Consider the following 14171-nt stretch of genomic DNA (forward strand, 5'->3'; position numbering starts at 1 on the left):
TCCATGTATTGATAGCCAAGCCCACTCAGTCAGCATCCAGGTTACTTAAAAAAGGACAATGAGTCAGCTCTCCTCCCCACCTGTGACTATGCAGGTACCTCTCTTTTTTTATCCTTTTCCTAATAAACCTGTCTCTTTTTTTTTCACTTTGAAAGCTTTAATATATTTCTTTTTTTCAAGAAATAGTGCCTGTATATTTTTATATTTTTAATTTTATTTTATATATTTTATATATTTTATATCATTTTTATACATTTTAATTTTTATTTTATATACATTTATATATATTTTACATCATTTTTCATTTTTGCACAATGTATGCATTTTCATCTTGGTTATAGTCCCCATACAATTCCCACCTCCCTTGTTTTCATCCTACTCCTTTCTCCACTCCCCCCCGTCCCCCCCCCACAGTGTGTCCCTGGTTTATAGTTGCTTGCTGATTTTGATTTTTACTTTATTATAATCAGTCTTTTTCCTGGTCCCTTATTTAGGTTTTCTAAATTCCTGCTATGAGTGAGACCATCCAGTATTTTTCTTTTTCTTTCTGGCTTATTTCGCTGAGTATGATCCCTTCCAGCTCCATCCATGTTGCTGCAAATTGCATGAGTTTATCTTTTGTGATTGCTGAGTAATATTTCATTGTATATATATGTACCACATCTTCTTTTTTTTTTTTTTTTTTTTTTTTAACAGTTTATTTTTTTTTTTTTAAAGATTTATTTATTTATTTATACAAGCACTGGGTACAGTCAGAAGCGTGGGAGGGTGAGAGAATTCACCAGAGCCAGAGCGGGGAGCAGAGCAGGCAGAAGGACCAAAGTACACTGCTGAGGGGAGCAGCAGGTGGCAGGAGAGGTCTGCGCGCCATGTGGGACCCTCCTCCGGTGGCCAGAGAGCAGCCGGGGATTGAACCGGCGCTGCAGAGGCTGCGGGCAGCTTCACAACCCAGCGCTCAACCGCTGCGCCACCAGGGAGGCCCTGTACCACATCTTCTTGATCCAGTCATCTATTTTGGGGCATTTGAGTTGTTTCCATAGCTTCCCTATTGTAAATAGTGGGCAGAAGAGCTAAAAAGAAACTTCTCCAAAGAGGAAATGCAAATGGCCAACAGGCATATGAAAAAATGCTCAACATCAGTTGCAATCAGGGAAGTGCAAATCAAAACTACAGTGAGATACCATCTTACACTAGCTACAACAAACTTGGCAAGGATGTGGAGAAAAAGGAACTCTCCTGCACGGCTGGTGGGAGTGCAAACTGGTCCAACCACTATGGATAGCAGTGTAGAGATTCCTTAATCTGCTAAAGATGGCGCTCTCACATGATCCAGCAATTCCACTCCTAGGTATTTACACAAAGGACACGGAAACATTAATTCAAAAGGGCACCTGCATCCCCTATGTTTAAACCTGTCTTTTTAAAATGTAAAAAAAAAAAAAACGAGGGGGGAGGGAACTATCCTGTTCAATACAGGCCCTGGACAAAATTTGCCAGATTTCACAAAGATAGATCTATTAATCAGCATTCATGGAATAGAATGATTATGCTGCTAAATTATCTTATTATCCTTTCCATAGGAATACCAAGAAGGTATACCAATACCATGGTATACCATAGGTATACCATGAAGGAATACCATGAAAAATGCCTGGCAGAGGCTTTTTTTTTTTTTTTTTTTACTTTGCATCCCTGCCTGCTGGCCCAGGGGCTAAGTCACTATCAAGCTATGGCCAGTCACTGCAGCATGAGTTCAACCCCCAGCCGGGGAGCTGACCCACATGGCGCAGCAGACCTCTCCTGTCTTGTCCACTGCTCCCCTCAGCAGTGTATTTCAGTAGATCTGCCTGTTCTGCTCCCTACTCTGTCTCTGGTGAATCCTCTCACTCCTATACCCCAGCTCTTGTATGCATAAATAAAATAAATCTTTAAAAAAAAGAAAAATGCCTGGCAGAAATACAGACACTATGTCCACAGGATTCCTTTGATCTACTCGTGTAATAAACATATCACATAAGAAACCATGGTCTGTCTGTCATACTGTCTTTTCTTAGTAAATTCAGCTGGTCTCTTTAAGGATCACCTCTTCTCTGAGTTCACATACCACCCACTTCAATTCCTAATGGGGAATTGATATTGCAATCCCCATTAATATTCCCAACACCTTCCTTCTCCCCATTTTTGAAAAGTAGGATATTTGCCTGTCTCCTGTTTTCTGGAAAGCACTTCTATTCCCCATAGACAGCAGATGATATTTTAAGGAAATCTCCTGAAACTTGCTTTCCTATTCTCAGACATGATTTATCCAAACCTGAAGACAGGCATTTTTTTTTTTAACTTTGCATCCTTGGAAAGAGAACAGTGGTGGTGGGAAGGGAAGAGTTCCCAGAAGAATGGAGTACTGGAAAAACAAAAGGGATTCTACTCCAGCAGGGCACCTTCAAATTCCGAAACCCTTCAGCAAGCCTCAGACACTCCAGATGGTCTTTCCTGCAGCAGTGTTATGGGTCTGTGCTGTTCTTGTGGTTTGAGCCTTTGGTTGCAATCTCTCTTCCTGGGTCTTCAGTGTGTCTTTTACAATCTGAGCTCCTCAGAGACGCTCAGCGCCTCTCACCAGCACCTTCCGTGTCTTGGATTTCCTCCTCCACTGTTGTTAACAAGAGGCACTAGTCCTTTCACACAAGCAACAGTCCCTTATGCTTATTTGTGATTTGCTGTTCCCTGGAGGGAGACCTAGTTGCTCAGTTTTACTGCTTTTAGTAGGCCCTGATCCCCATTTTCAGTTTCTGCTCCTGTAACATGGTTGAAAATTAGCCAAAGACCAGAGAAGATGAAGCCATCCCGGGCTTCTGAGGTCAATAGGCGAGGAAATAAATTATTCCATTTTCAGGATGAAAACTAAATCCTTGCATTAACCTTCCTAATTGCTTGCTTACCTTGTTTTTATACTTTCTAAATGAATAGGAACAAAGCTACTTGCTGCTGTTCTCATTAACACTAATGATCAATAAGTAGAAAAAATTTTTTGCTGATTCTTATATTTTGTTCAACATTATGTATGCTTAATTTAGAGCTTATTAGGGCATTGCCAGTTTTGCTCATTATCTCCTCTACAAGATGAATGTGTTTCTTAGGCAAGTAGTTAATGTGAAGCAACAATGACTGAGTCAGTTTTTATAATTAAGCAAGGCTTTCAGTTATAGTTCCTGCTGGGGGTAGGGAGGGAAGAAACAAGGATTCGTACGTAATATTGACTTATTTTAGATACTCCCAAGAAAGAGAGGTACTTACGACAATTTCAGCACTGAATGCTAATGATCATGCCTGACTTGGTGTCCAAGGGAAATGTCTGCCTTGTATCCACCCTGAAGCTCTTTTGAGGTTCTTCCCACCTATTAAAATCATGCTCTGAAATGAAATCCTGATAATTGCTGCAACATGAATGAATCTTGGAAACACTATGCGAAGTGGAGGAAGGCAGATACAAAGGAACACATATTGTGTGCTTCCGTTTATATGGAATAGCCAAAACAGGCAAATCCAAGATAAAAAACATATAAGTGGTTGCCAGGGATGGAGAGGCAGGGGTTGGGGGGCGGAGAGAGAGGAGAATGGGGAGACTGGGTGGTGATAGCTAAGGGATGTGGGGTTTCTTCTTTGGAGGAACAAAAATGTCCTGAAATAGATCGTGGTGATGACTGCACAACTCTGAATACACTGAAAGCATCCTATTGCACACTTGAAATGGATGACTTGTGTGGCATGTGCATTATACCTCAATAAAGATGTTCTATAAAAATATCACACACCACTCCTCACATACCATCATATAATGCTCTCCACATTTCTTTGGCATCTTTAGCAACTGGAGCGCTGTCACCTTTTCCCGCGGGTCCCTACCATCCCAAACAACTGTGACATCTATACAGATGGCCTGCTCTTCAATGCCAAGTGAACCCCTTCCTTGGTCTTCTCTTCACCAGTGACCTTCACCTCTTGGCCACCGATTCTGCCCTTATTTGGTGCACACCCCCCCCCCCACAACGCCCCCACAACCTCCCCCTCCTCCACCTCTGAAAGAATGTATTCACGGGGCTCTCATAGCACAGCTCCCAATACTTGGCCTGTCTCCTTCAGTTGCTCACTCAGTTGGAGTCTTCCTGGAGTCTTCCTATTCTTCGACCCCATCACATTCTCTCTTTGTCTTCTATCAGCATCTATAAACCTCTCTCCCTGCCCTGAAACTCCCCACTTCCATTGTCACTGCTTTCCTTGATGGGCTTGATACCACGCCTCGCCACTTCGGTCTCTCGTCCTGGTAGCTCAACTGTCTGACAAATTGCAAACCTCCCTCAGTGCAACTAGTTATAAAATGACCCAGTCATTTTATGAATTCTCCATCATACTCTCAGTGCCCTCAGTTATCCTTTCATATCATTCCAGAAGCTTCTCTGCAGTTCTCCAAGGTCTCTAGTAGAAACCTACTTCACACTTCTCAACCTATCTCCACCTCCACCTCCCTCTTCACTCCCAGCAGCTAATACAACCTCCTTCGCTAGGTCAGAGAGGAAGAAAGCATCTTTGCCACCACCAAACTTGCTTCTTCCTCTCCTACCATTCAGTTGCTCTGAGCAAAATGGAAGAAATGCCCCTTCTCTTTCCTGCTTCAGCATCAAAGGCCTGTAAAAATCTACCCATGGCTGCGAAATTCTCTTTTTGTCTGCAAAAACCAACAATGAACTTACCCGGCCCAGAATGGTTGCAAACATCTGTAGAAAGGAGTATTTACTCCCTTCTCCCCTATCTTAAGTGTCTCCTCTCTACCAACTCCTACCCATCAGTATGTCACTCCCTCCTCAAGAACAGCATCTAACTTGACACCACATCCCCCTCTCCAGCTACCTTTCTCCTCCACTGGAAGTACAAAGGTACTGAAGCTGTCTTCGCTATTCCCGTCCCACTTTCTCCCCCATGTGCTGCAATGAACATTTCTATACAACACTTCACTCACTCAAAGGCTTTTTTGAATCCAGTGGGCCCTTTCTGTTCCATCTTGAATTCTCAGCTACATTTGACTCACTTGGCAACTTTCTCCTTCTCATCTCTTCCTTGAGCTTCATGACTCTACATACTTCTGGATCCTCTCATGCTCTTGACCAGTTCTTCTCAGTCTTCTTTTGAGGCTTTCCCCCTGCCTGGCCCCTAAAAGTCAGTATTTTTGAGTTGTGTCCTGGGTATTCGTGTAAGTGATTAATGTGTAACAAATGAATGCAAACTTAAGCATTTAAAACAACATGCATTTATTATTCTTCAGCTGGTATGGCTCAAGAGTCCAGTCTTAGGTTAGCTGGGTTCTCTGCTAGGGTCTCGCCAGGTTTTGGCTGGGGCTGTGTTCTCATCTGGAGCACATGCTCTTCCAAGCTCATTCAACTTGTCAAAATCAGTTCCTTGTGGTTGCGGGACAGAGGTCCCTGGTTTTTGTTGGCTATCAGCTAAGTTCATTCTCACCTCTCAGAGGCTACCCACAGCCCTTCCACACAGCCCCCTCCAGCTCAGCAGTGAATATTCCCTTCTCATTGAATCCTTTTTTTATGCTTCAAGTCTGATTTTCTCTACAAGCTAGAGAAAACTCTCTTTTTTAGAGTGCCACGTAATTAAGTCCACTTGGATAATATATTTGAAGGTAAACTGATTAGTAACCTTAATTATATCTGGAAGTTGCCTTTGGCCAGGTAACCTAACATAAGCAGAGTAACACCAGGTGGCAAATATCACAGGAACCATGTTATCATTCTGTCTTCCCAAGTACATTTTTAAAAAATTACTATTGTATACATTCTTCTGGAGTGATCTCATCCTCCTACTCAGCTTTATTTACCAGCTCTATGCTGATGACTCACAAATCTCTAGCTTCAGCCCTATCCTCACTCCTGAGCTGCAGGCTTGTATCAACAACACCCGCTGCCCATTTGGAGGCCCCGCAGAGATCTGATTTTGGAGATTGAAAAAAATGAGTTAATTTCTCCACCAATCTACCTTCTTCCTGGGTTTCCTCTCTCAGAGAATCATGCCCCAATGTCATCCTTCACTTTATACCCACTCCCATGGCCCCCACTTCAAAGCAACATACATCAATCAGTCTTACCACCTAAACGCCTTCCAGTCTATCTTCTTTATGACCTGTTCAGGCTACCTTAACCTCTCAAGTGAATTATTCAACACCTTCCCAGTTTGTCTTCAGGCCACCAGTCTTCACCTCTGTCATGGGCATTCTGGACCTGCCTGCTCAACACCCAGTCCAACTTCTTTCATTGTACCTTCCAAAAAACCATATCCCTCAGTTAGGTTTCTAGTTGTGATGCAGGTTCCAATAATCAGTTGCACTCATGAATAATTTGGAAGGAGGAAGTGGCATATCATGAAGAAGGGGCCTTGCCTCTGTTATTTCTGTGGACACATGCGGTCTACATCCTGGCCACATAGTAAAAGGAGGCAGGGCCCACACATCCACTTTGCTGGTAGCAGCTTCCTGATTTCTTGATCGCCATAGATGAGGCACAGTCCTGAAACCAGCACTGATGAAGACAGCTCCTTAATATTCCACTTCACTGATCATGTCAGACACAGCAGCTTCCTGGCAATCAAGTTCTGCCATGCTACTCTGGAAGGTTTTTCTGGAAACTTAGCTTAGATTTTTGCTCTTCCAATCATTTTTTGATAACTTCTGTTTGTAGCAGAATGGTTTATTTTATTTACAACTAAACTCCAACTATAATCTATCCTGCAATTAACCATATTTCATTCAGAGTGATCTTTCTGAAATTCAAACTCAAATCCAGTAATGGCACGGCCCAGGCTTAAAATCCTTCAATATCCCTCAGTGTCGTTATATAAAGTTCAAATGTTTTTAATCTTGGTTGATTAATCTGGTTCTCCTATCTCTGCAGACTCATCTGCAGAGATGTACACTCTGCTAAGACTGTCACAGACTCCTCTCTTTGTCTTTATGCTGGCTATTCTCTGTGCATACAACAATTTCACCCTGTCTTCTCTTGGCTAACTGCCCCCTCTTTTTCCAATCTTGGCCTAAAGGTGTGTCCTCCAGGAAACCTTCTCTGACACACCAGCCATCACTACCACCAACGCTCTGGGTTAGGCACTTTCTTATGCGTCCCCACAGCACCCTGGCCTTTATCCTTTGAAACATTTACTCCACTGTAATGGGGGTAGTGATTGTCAACTATATGCTCCCCCACAGCCCCCATATAACACATAAACCTGGTGGAAGGTTTTCATGTCTACATTGTTGTGTTTTATCCACGGTACCCAGTGATTGCCTAGCCCTCACTTAGAGATACACGTTTAATAAAGTAGTAAAGAAATTGAGGCTTTTAAAGCAGGGGACCTAATCTCTATTGGATTTGTTTTAGAAAAAACACGCAGGTGGCCATGTGCAAAAGGCACTGTGATGGCACCAGCTGCCTGGAAGGGGCTGAGATAGAAAGTCCCGTTTCTTGGCCTGACCTAGTGCCCTATTTGTGGGGATGGAAAGCAGAGGCTACTTCACAGGTAGGGGGAAGGAGGCAAAAAAAAAAAAAACCCAAAACCTAACACTCAAGAAATAATGAGACAGGGGCCTACTGAATCTTGCATTCCAATTCCATTAGTATGTTTTTTGAGTGTCCACTCTATGCAAAACATTGTATTAAGGTTCTGTGATACAGAGATTAGCAAGGGTTTCAGTGGACTAGTGAAAACACAAATACTTTACTACCAGGTAGAGAGATAAGAGGAAGAACTGAAGAATTTATGTCTTGAGAGGCCGTGTATGGGTTGGGGGGTGTTTCAGTTTGTTTTTTTGCCTAAAGCTAACGGGCTAGTAAGTTATGGACATTAGACAGTGTACTGGGGTGCAAGAAACTGTCTGGAGACAGAACATGGGGGTTTTAGTTCTTCATCTGCCACTAACTAGGCCGTCTGATCTTGAACAATTTGTTTTACTTCCCTGGGGCTTAATTTCCTCATTTGTAAAATGAAGTTTTTAAGTGAAACGACCTTTAAAACTCTGTTGCCTTATATATTTGTTAATGTTTAAAATGTGTGCAGTAGTTCTAAAAAATTTTCGAATCATCCAATAGAAATGTATTTCAAATAATGCTTTTGGGTACATGTTTTAGTATTTAGAAGACAAGGGCATAACCTGGACAAATAAGCTATAAACTTTAGTTTCTTGATTCTAAGTGACTGAGGATAACATTATCTGCTTTCGACAACTAGGGGCAGTTCATTGGAATGTGCCTCCCTTCCCTCAACTCTTTCAGCCTTACGATTTTTAACATTTTGCCTATGAATGACCTGGTACAAATGTAAAGGAAAACCTCAAATAAATCCATCTTTTTTGCCCCTTTCGTAGAGGAGTCGTTTTAAATTCTGTGCGAAGAAAACTGTTTGAGAATTTTCTTTAAATGTCAATGAAAAGGAAACATATGAAGGAGCATAAAAAAAGGGTTTAGAAAAAGAGCTATCCACTTGCAAATTTACCTCCTTTCCCCATCACTACAGCTTGGTCTCTTTGTAACCAAGCCTGCTACAGCTTGCAAGAACGGCCTGCCGCTAGCAGTTGTAACAGGTGAACCTAGAAAAATCAGTGGCTTAATCCAAAGTGACTTCTCATTCAATGAAAGCACAATTGGTGGTAGGGATGGTGACGGCAGTAGTGGCCTGTGCCCACCTGTCCCACGTGCCCTTCAGGAGCCCAGGCTCCGAGACTCAGGCAGCTTCAAAGCCTGAGTTCCAAGCTCACCCTTGGTGTCACCATCCAGGGGGCAAAAGCCTTCAATTAGAGGAGGGAAGGATGGATGAGGCTTTCCTGAGGGGAGGCCTTTCTGAGCCTGACCTGGTATCACCTCCATCCACACTGCATCAGCTGGAGCTCAGCCCCCTGTGCACACTGACAGGTGGGGAATAGAAGTGGGGCAGGGTCTCTCTGCATGCCAAGAAGAGAAAGGCCAGATTCTGATTACCACATAGTGGTTTTTGCTTCTTCCAGGGATACTCATTCTGTCTGGCTGTTGCCTCCCAACTCTCTCCTTCCTACCTCACATCTGTAATTGCTGACAAACTATTTCAGAGGTGATTCCTACTTCCCATGAGTAGCTGGAAAGTATTTTTAGAGTAGTGCTATTCATAAAGTAAGCATCTGATTTTCATGGTGAGACCCTCAGGCTTCTCCAAGTGCTCTAATTTCTAACTTAGACTACGGCAGTACAGCAGTTTGCACGAGGCATATGATGATCATATGACACTCTGGGTTACGTGTTTAGACTTAATTTCAGGTTCATATAAGTAGGAATATTACCTCCTAATGTTATCAGACTCAATGAGGTCGCAATGAAGAAAAAAACCTCTCAGATCTCCAGTTTCCTTTGGATCATTTGTCTAGGAAAATGGCATCAGAATTGCTGGTTCTGGCAACTTTCCAGTTACATATCACAGCTTTTTTTGGGTATACAGCAGGGTTCTCAAAGTGTGGTCCAGGGACCAGCAGCATCAACTTTATTAGAAACAATTTGCAGGCCTCACCTCAGGCCAGCCCTATTGAATCAGAAACTCTAGGGATGGGGCTCAGCAATCTGTGTTTTCACAAGGCCTCTAGAGAACATCCTAGAAGCACTGGTCTAGTTGAGTTAAATTACTGCTGAAACATTTCAAGGACCAGGTCAAAAGGATATTCTCTGAAATCATTTTGTTGAAAACATATCGACTCTCTCTTATATTGCTGTGAGTTAAGAGTGCTATAGAAAACTCATAGAATGAAAAGATTGCTAAAAGCCCTTGGAGGTCATTAGGGCAAAGAGTTTCTAAAGGTGTCAGTCAACAGGGATCTAAGGTTCCGTGAAGCCCCCGTAGGGGGTTCCTAAAAGAAAATGTCTTCATATGTTTGATTGGTGACTGCTCCTCTGACAACCCAGGGATTGTTTCTAAAACACTCTGAATTCTGTGTCAGGAGTCTTAAGTCAAAGTCAAAGTCATCTTTTTTTTTTTGAAAAAAAAAAAAAAAAAAGACTTATTTATTTGTGCATAGAAGAACTGGGGTGTAGGCCAGAGCTGTGGGGCAGGGGGTGGGGGAGGGTGAGAGGATTCACCAGAGACAGAGTGGGGGGCAGAACAGCCAGATCTTCTGAAATACACTGCTGAGGGGAGCAGTGGGCGAGACAGGAGAGGTCCGCTGCGCCATGTGGGTAGCTCGCTGGCCGGGGATTGAGCTCAGGCCACTGAACTCTGGCCACAGTGGTGATAATGTGATAGCTCTGAGACTTAACCCCTACGCCACCAGGGAGGCCCCCAAAGTCAAAGTCATCTAAACCATTTGTGTCACCATTACTTTCCAGGGAGTAGATGCATAATAAACATGCGTGTTAAATGAATGAATGGGTAGAATAGTCATCTCATGGAGTCAGGTTCACATTGAAAAAAAGACTCATTTGGATCGTTTATCCTGGTTACCATTAAAGATGACTGATTGCTTTGTGTGCGGCCAGACTTTTCAGGAGTTAAGGATTTTACCTCCCAAATATTAAAAATAATACTTCTACCTTCTCTAAGGGAGGGTGAGGGGAAGCTTACGGAAGACAGTGTGTGTTCCGTTTCTTGAAATGTCTATAACAGATCTCAGTTACTGCATGTTAACCTTTTCCATGACAAAGTCAAGGCTTCTCACCTTCAGCGCTGACATTTAGTGCTAGATAATTCTTTGTGGTGGCAGCTGTCTTGTACTTTGCAGCAGCATCACCAATCTCCCCGCCCCCCAGTGACAACCAAAATGTCTCCAGGCACTGTCAAGTATCCCCTGAGGGGTAGAAAATTACCTAGGTGGAGAATCACAGTTCTAACCTAATATTAAAAGAAGAATAATTTTCCTTTTTATTCAAAGCTACAGAAACAGGCTTCAAGAAAGAGCATATGTTCCTCAATTCTCTTCAGTTCATTGTTGAGGACTTTGGCAGTGACAGCTCTATCTATTTGAAATGACTCGGTTCACAAATCCTCATTATTTTAGACCAGTTTTCTCCTTGGAATAACTTTATCCTTGGAGGTACAAATTCACATACTCTAAGCATCTTTTTTACACTTACCGTGCTCTCCTACATTGACTCAGCACTGAATTTCGTTACAAGGCATTTTTACTTACTAATTTTCGAAATAAGACCTATGCTTGTTAAAGGAACTCTGCACGAATATAGCGTTAGTACTAACAAAAGGATTTTAATCTACTTCATTAAGATATTTACCTAGGTAAAAGTTGCACTAAAATAAAATGTACTAGTAGCCCTTTTTACATCCCATCTCAAGTGTCTGCCCCTGAAAAGAAAGCCGTCATTGCTTCTAGAATTTACTTTCTGGTATCCAAAGAATAATATTTATTGATTTATATTAGCTGTTTTCTTACTGTTAACTCATTCAGCATTATTTTAACATTCCCTCCCTTCTGCTCTTCCATATTCTCAATATAAATATACATATATATGTTTATATATCATTTCTACTTCAGTCACCAGTATTTAGTGATGAGCAGACTTCCTTGTTGCCATCCTTTGCTAATGTCCCCTTCTTGTCCCGTGGGCGTGTGCTTTAAACATTCCTTTCTTTTTCATTTACCGATGTTTTGAGAGGGAAAGGAAATGAAAGGATATTGCCAGCACGCATTTAACAGAAAACTAAAACTATTTTTGAACACTGTTAAAGATTACATAAAAATATAAGATTACATAGAAATATCTCAGAACTTCATTACTAGAAGGTGAAACCCCTACATCACCCTCACATCTTGCATTTAGCATAAACGAAAGCTAGGAACTTTGTTCTAGTATTTAAGAAATATATACCTTCCTTTCAGTTGGAGCTGCCATCTTCCAGTAATTCATCAAAATGGCCAATACAACATCAGGGCACCTGCTATGTGCTCGCTAGGCCTTTTAGAAAACATGCAGGCGTTCCTTTGGGCACACATATGCGAATCTACAAGAAAGGGGATATTGTAGTCATCCAGGGGACCAGCACTGCTCGAAAGGGGATGCCCCACACATTACCATGACACAACAGCATGCTGTTGGCATTGTTGTAAACAGAGAGGAGCAAGATTCTTGCCAAGAGAATTCATGTTCGCATTGGGTGTATGAAGCACTTGAATTGCTGAGAGAACATCTTGAAACATGTGAAAGAAAATGATCGGACAACAGGGGCAGCCAAAAAGAAAGGCACTTGGGTTAGCCTGCTCCACCAGAGCAGCACGCTTTGTGAGAACCTAGGGAAAAGAGCCAGAGCTGCTGGAACCCGTTCCCTATGAATTCATGGCATGAGAGGTGCAGAGAGAAAAAAGGCCTCTGAGTGTTAAAAAAAAAAAAAAAGTATAAAATCTAAGTTTTAATTTTTCATAGAAAAATTCTTTGTGCCTGTATTACGAAGAAATCAGAACAGCCAGATAATAAAAGGAGAGGATTAAAAAAGAAAAAAAGATACCCTATTAATAAGACAGATGAAGAATAAAGAAGATACTAGGTGAGAAGAAACATGCATATAACATGTATATAACAAAGCCCATAATTTGGAAATCGTGGGAATCAAAGTCAAGCAGTTAATTACTAACAAAGACAGCTCCCTTTGTCTTTCACCATGAACTCACAATTAGCACTTAATACTGAGACTGGGGAATAAACCATCTATAATCTACTGGAAAAAGACCATCTGCTTCTATAAATTTTGTTCTTATACACTTGCCAAAAGAAGAGAACATATTAACAAAATAATGGGCCCTGCACTGTTAATTGCTAGGTTGTTTGCAGTTGTGCTGTTGCTATTCGAATTTAATAAGCCATTCCTTCTGCTAAATTAATAAGCGGCCAAGATTATGTAATAGCTGCTTTCAGCTGCTAATTATTTTTCCCATAATTCCTTTCCCTCCCTACCCCCCACCCCCACCTTTTTTGGCTAGGCGCACCCAGAGCCTGCCAATATGTCATCAGTCTTCCATCCTCATTTTCAGAACCACACACCAACATTAGGAGCACGACCGATGAGTTTAAACTTAGAGGTGATTACCTTAGGAACCTTGAAAATATGTTTTGTACGGAAAACGAGAAAAGCAGCATTTGGAAACAGAGGATGAGTTTTCATTGCATAGTATTAGATCTATCTTTCACTGGCTAATGTGTGTAGTAAGAAAGCAATGGGACATTAACATGTGCCTTTGGGGCATGATTGGTGAGGGAGCCCAGAGAAATTTGTGGGGGTGGAGGCTTGAGCTCTGCAGAAAGCCAGTTCTGTGCTGTGTCCACCACCTATTTAATATTCCAGTATACATTAATCATGCATATTAGCAGGAAACTCTCCGAGCACCATAGTGCTGAAAAGGGAAGGTATTACACATTTTTATTTTGCCAGGTTAAGGGGATTTTTAAAGATGTCCCCAAATCCCTATTATATACTAGTTTAGCTTTGTAGGTATTTTAACACAAAGAATACAATTCCTAATAAAGGATCGCTTTAGACTGATTAAATTTAGGTTTATGGAAAAACTTAGCATTTCTTTTTCACTTTGGGCCATTAAAATAATCTGGCGATTACGGGAACCTCTGCCACAGCTCAACAGAAGCAATGTACTAGTTTTTCTAAGAACGCAGGTGATGGGGTAATGAATAGCATTCGACATGAGAAACCCGTGGCTCTTCAAGCAAGGTCACTTAATCCCGTGGGGCTCCCCTTTTCTCATCTGTAAATGATAAGTCGGACAACATGACCCATTCATGCTGTCATTCCCCCCAAATATGAACGTGCCAGGGGCTAGGCTCAACTCTATGGCTTTTAACAAATCTATCGTTTCATAGTCCTTAGCGGTCAACTCACATTTATTAGATGTGTCATCCACCAGGCAGCGAACTAGGTGGGGATGCAAAATGAATACAGTTCAAGACGTGAACTGGGCTAGTGGGCACATGGGTGAAAGAAGGATCCGGTCTTACGGGGTTGGAGGGTGAGGCTTCAGCGGCGCTGTGGCATTTGAGAGCAAGAGCCCGGCAGGCAAAGCAAGTCGTCGGCACGACTAAACCGGACCCCGGGAGGCGGGGGGCAGGGGGCACTTCGTGTGAAGAAGTGGGCTTTCGAAGGTGAGGGGC

This window comes from Talpa occidentalis, unplaced genomic scaffold, assembly GCF_014898055.3.
Source record: "Talpa occidentalis isolate TD23 unplaced genomic scaffold, MPIMG_talOcc4v2.1 talOcc4.15, whole genome shotgun sequence".
NCBI lineage: Eukaryota > Metazoa > Chordata > Mammalia > Eulipotyphla > Talpidae > Talpa > Talpa occidentalis.